Below are 5,761 nucleotides of genomic sequence, written 5' to 3' on the forward strand. Positions count from 1 at the left end.
TACCTTATTAATAAATTAACCAAGCAGGCAAATATTGAGTATTTGTTAGGAACTCAAGTCTTGGGCTCAGCTATGTGGAAGGATTTAAGAGAATTATGAGACATGATTACCAATTTCAGCTTTGCAAGAGAACCCAATGCATAAGAGAATTTAAACATTCTCTGAGGAGCTCATTTCTAAATTGTGTTCCTTAGAACATAAATTTTTCATGATGTCCCAGAAATAAAAGTCTTTGTGTCAAATCTGAAAACATTCACACTTTTTCTGATATTAACAATGCAATTAGCACAATGTTTTGTGAAGTCCTGATATAAAGCAACCAGCCTACTTTTACCTGAAGAAATTCCCAGCTCCATTTTACCATAGAATACATTTTTTTTTCACATAACACCAGGAAGCTGCTTATGATTTAATGATGTTGCTTGAAAAAGAGGAGTTCCATGCCATGTTCTTTAGGATTGTCCTACAGAAAGAACACTGATAGAAAAGGCAAAAGACTTGAATTCCATCCTTGCTTTACATTTATTAGGCATGCGATGCTAGGAAATTCAACCATTTATCAGCGCTCCCCTTTCTGTATCTTTAAAAGTGGACAGTAACCCTTACTCTGACAATTCATTTGTTGTCCACAAATATTCAATATTGATGTACATGAACCAGTTACAAAGCATTATAAAATTTGTGTTTTTATTATTGTTTTTAGAAAAAAGTCAAAATCATACTAATAAAAAGGTCTTTTAAGGTGTTTCCTTACCACTTTGAAATTTGCTTCATTCCATCAGCCACCCAAGCAAATTCACTTATGAGCTGGTTAACATTTTGCTGAGATACTAAGAATTCCTGCAATAGATGATGAAATGAGCTCTTCCAGGGAGATTCTATCTTCTGACAGGGAATAATGGAATGAGGGTCCATGACTTTCATGTTGTGCAGCATTTCCTGGAAATGACAAGAAGACAGTATATGATACCCTCATAGTATTCAGATGATAATGGGGAAGTTTCCTTTGTATGCTGATATTCAGGAGAAGAATCACATCTTAGACATTTGGGTTAAGGATGGAGTAGGATGAGAGGGACCTCCTTTGGAAGAGTGATACTATAGAATGATCACACTTCAAGTCCTGAATGAGAATTCCTGTATCTTCTCAATGACAGAAAATAGATTCTGATAGATTTACTGAGAGTCCAGTCTTGCTGAATTTAGTCAGATTATTTAGTATCCTTTACGAAATCTCTTTAAAGTTAATGGGTCTCCAAAGAGGTGGAATTTCCCCAGTGGTTCCTCTTAAATTGAACCTAACTAGAGAAAATATTTGAAAAAATTTCCGGGGTCAATCAACTAAGGCAAGATTTCCAGGCAGCTCTTTTCTGTGGTCACTGTAGAAAATTGTTGTCTGGGGATTTCAAGTGAGTATTCTCATTCCTTTCCTCTACCCAACAGAGACTTACTGATGTTGCATTCGAGAAAAATTTTTCCAATGAGTTGTTGAAGGCAGACATTCAATGCAACTTGAGATCATGAAATATGTAATGAACTAACTCAACAGCAGGCTAGGCATCTGGAGGTCTAGGGTCTAGTCATGGCTCTGCCGTTAGTAACTGTTGACCTCAGGCAAGTAGGAAAGCTCTTTTATGGGCTTTTTCATTTGTGATATGAAATTTAGTATTACATGGACTCCATGGGTCTTTCTATCTCTAATATTCTATGAACTATGCATTTTATTCCAGTTTTAAATTGGTATTTAATTATACATATTCAGAGAGTACATGTGATATTTTGATGCATGTACACAATGTGTAATGATCAAGTCAGGGTAATTAGGATATTCATTGCTTCAAGTATTTATCATTTCTTAGTGTTGGGAAATATTTCAAATCTTCTCTTTTAGCTATTTTGAAACATAAAATAAATACTTGTTAACTATAGTAATTCTACTGTGCTTTCAACCCCCACAACATATCCTTCTCACTAGCTGTATTTTTGTACCTGTTAATGAATCTCTCTTCATTGCCCACTCCCTCATGTTTTTCCTTGTTTCTGGTAACCATCATTCTACACTCTGTCTTCATGAGATCAGCATTTTTAGCTCTACAAATAAGTGAGAACATAAGATGTTTGTTTTTTTGTGCCTGGCTTATTTCACTTAACATAGCCTCCATAGTTCCATCCATATTGCTGCAAATGACACGAGTTCATTCCTCTTCTAATAGCTGAACAGTACCCCATTGTGTATATATGCCACATTTTCTTTATATATTTATACATTAATGAACACAAGTTGAATCCATATCTTGGCTATTGTCAATAGTGCTGCAATAAACATGGGAATGCAGATATCTCTTTGATATACTGATTTTTTTTTAATTTTTGGTGTGCACCCAGCAGTGGGATTTCTGGATTATATGGTAGTTCTACTTTTAGTTTTTTGAGGAACTTTCATATTGGCTGTACTAATTTACATTTCTACCAATGGTTTACTAGCATTCCCCTTTCCCCCATCCTTGCCAGCATCTGTATTTTTTCTTTTTTTAATTGGGGTGAGATAATATCTCATTGTGGTTTTGATTTGCTTTTCCCTTATGATTAGTGCTGTTCAGCATTTTTGCATATACTTGTTGGCCACTATTATATTTTCTTCTGAGAAATGTCTATTCAGATCATTTGGCCATTCTTTCATTGGATTATATGTTTTCTTGCTATCAAGTTGTTAAAGTTGCATATATATATTCTGGTTATCAATCCCTTGTCAGATGTATAGTTTGCAAATATTTTCTTGCATTCTGGTACTCTTTTGAGTTGATTGCTTTCTTTGTCATGTAGAAGCTTTTTAGTTTGATGTAATCTCATCTATTTTTGCTTTGATTGTCTGTGCTTTTGAGGTCTCCATAAAATCTTTACCCAGAACAATGTTGTGAAGCATTTCTCCAATGTTTTCTTCTAGTAGTTTCATAATTTCAGGTCTTACATTAAGTATTTAATCCATTTTGATTTAATATTTGAAAGTGATGAGAGATAGAGGCCTAGTTTCATTATGTTGAATATGGATATACAGTTTTCTTAGCACCATTTATTGAAAGGGTATCCTTTCCCCAGTGTAGGATCTTGGCATCTTTGTTAAAAATGACTTGGATATAAATGCATAGATTTATTTCTGGATTTTCTGTTCTGCTCCATTGGTCTATGTGTTTGTTTTTATGTCAATCTCTCTCATCCTGTTTTGAGTATTATAGTTTTATAGTATATTGTGAAGTCAGGTAATGTGATGGCTCCAACATTGTTCTTTTGCTCAGGATTACTTTGGCTCTTCAGGGTCTTTATCGGCTCCATATACATTTTAGATTTTTTTTCTCTTTCTGTGAAGAATGTCATTAGTATTTTGATGGGGATTTTACTGAATCTATAAATCATTTTGGGCAATATGGGCGTTTGAAAATATTAATCTTCCCATCCATGAGCATGAGATAGCTTTCCATTTTTTTGTTTCCTCTTCAATTTCCTTCATCGGTGTTTTGTAGTGTTTTTTTTTTTTTAAGTGAATTTACAATTTATTTAATATTCAAACTTCATTAAGACATGGGCAAGATGGCAATTTTACTGGGGAGTAACCCAACTTAGGATGATTGCTTGCTGGGGGTTAGCATCAGGGTCCAGTTCACACTAAGCACTAATTAAATGCTTTATTGAATAAATACAATATCAGACAAAATGAATTCAAATGGTTTCTAAAAAGTCAATTTTACAGGCCTTTCTACTCAGGCTAATGAAAAACACAATAAAAACAGATATGCTAGTTTAACATAATTCACTGATTTTATACAGCACTTATATCTTTTAGTTCACAAGTATATTATTAAATGATAGAGAACATCTACTACAGTCATTTCTGCAGAACTAGGATATAAATTTCTAAGAAACAAAGTTTTTACAGACACCATCTTTTATACCCACCCTAATAGTCTAACTCTAAAGAGGATAAAGCCAATGACTTTCCTCACAAGAGCTCATGACTAATGTCGCCCCATGATCTGTTATGAGCATTGAGATAAGACTCAAATATTCCCAAAGAAAGAAGCACAATGCATGTTGTGGTTGCCTATTCGGCAACAGTGAGCACTGCATCCCAAACTATCTCATCTCAGGAATTAAATAAGGTTAGTCACAGGCATTTCTTCCACTGTATTATTGTAGAAAGTCTCAATGTCATGAAGAATTATTTTGTCTTCTTCAGTAACAAAGTTTATAGCCACACCTCTGCCAATTCTGTGAATATAGTTTTCACGATTGGTAGTTAGATCATAGTTTATAACAAAGACACTTGTTGCACATCAGTCTCGTGAACTAACAAGTCAGTAGTGATCAGAACACCACTTGACTCTGATCAGAATTCCCTCATGATAACATCTGTCTCCTTCTGGTCCATGTCACCATGCAGAGCAGAAATTATGAAGTCTCTGGCATGCATTTTCTCAGTGAGCCAGTCTACCTTGTGCCTTGCATTAGGAAAAATGACAGCCTGCATAATAGTCAGTGTCTTGTACAAATCACAAAGTGTAGTCAACTTCCATTCCTCTCTTTCAACATTAATGTAAAACTCTTTGATTCCTTTTTCCTTTTTCACCAGAATTTAAATTGGATCTCTCATGAATTTTTTGGTCACTTCCAACATATCAGTTGGCATTGTGGCAGAAAGCAACACAACCTGAATACTTCTATTTAATTTTTAGAAAAGCTCATAGATTTCATCTTTAAACCCTCAGCTCAACATTTCATCTGTACCATCCAAAACAAACACTTTGATCCATCTTGGAGAAAAATATCTTATGTTTCGCATATTGAACACTCTCCATGGTGTACTAGAGACAGTATGTGGTGCTTCTGCCTGAAGTTTTTGCATTTTATTTCAAACATTTGTTCCACCAATGCAGGCATAAAAGTTGCTCCCATATAGTCTCCAAGTGCCAGAATTACGTTTTGGATCTTTAATACAGGGAACAATAGCTCTCGGCTGAATAGCTGAAGGCTTCTCAAAACGATAAACATGGATTCCCCCTAGAAGAGATTTCTTTAAATTCATACTATCAAAGTTATCAACAATCTCATTCCAGTTGCTCTTGATGACACCATTGGTCCATTCCCTTTGGGCCACCATGTTTTCTGTTATAATCCATGGAGTCACTAGACATGATACAAAGAACTCAGCCTGACTGAAAAACATTTTATATTTTTTATTATAGAGATCTTTCACTTCTTTGGTTAAGTTTATTCTTAGGTATTTTTTTAAGGTAGCTACTATATATGGAATTACTTTCTTGATTTCTTTTTCAGAGTGTTTGCCATTGATGTATATAAATATTACTGATTTTTGTGGGCTAATTTTTCAGCCTGTAAATTTACTGAATTCATTTATCAATTCTAACAGTTTTTTGGTGGAATCATTAGGTTTTTCTAAATATAAGATAAGGTCATCTTTAAATAAGGATAATCTGAATTCCTCCTTTCCAATTTGGATGCCCCTTATTTCATCCTACTGCCTAATTGCTTTGGCTAGGACTTCCAGTATTACATTGAGGAGGAGTGGTGAAAGCAGACATTTTTGTCTTATTCCAGACGTTAGAGGGAAAGCTTTGTTTTTCCTTGTTCAGCATGGTATTAGCATGGGTTTGTCTTTTATAACCTTTATTGTTTTGAGGTATGTTCCTTCTATACCTAGGTTGTTGAATGTTTTTATCACGAAGGGATGTTGAATTTTGTCAAATGC

The 5,761-nt window shown here is 34.5% G+C and overlaps 1 pseudogene; it reads right to left on the bottom strand.

The window, feature by feature from the left end:
• Positions 1-4,145: 4,145 nt before the first annotated feature.
• On the bottom strand, positions 4,146-5,186 carry LOC116468199 (eukaryotic initiation factor 4A-II-like; annotated as a pseudogene).
• Between the last annotated feature and the right edge of the window lie 575 nt (positions 5,187-5,761).

The sequence above is a fragment of the Hylobates moloch genome, unplaced genomic scaffold (genome assembly GCF_009828535.3).
Source record: "Hylobates moloch isolate HMO894 unplaced genomic scaffold, HMol_V3 SCAFFOLD_5, whole genome shotgun sequence".
NCBI lineage: Eukaryota > Metazoa > Chordata > Mammalia > Primates > Hylobatidae > Hylobates > Hylobates moloch.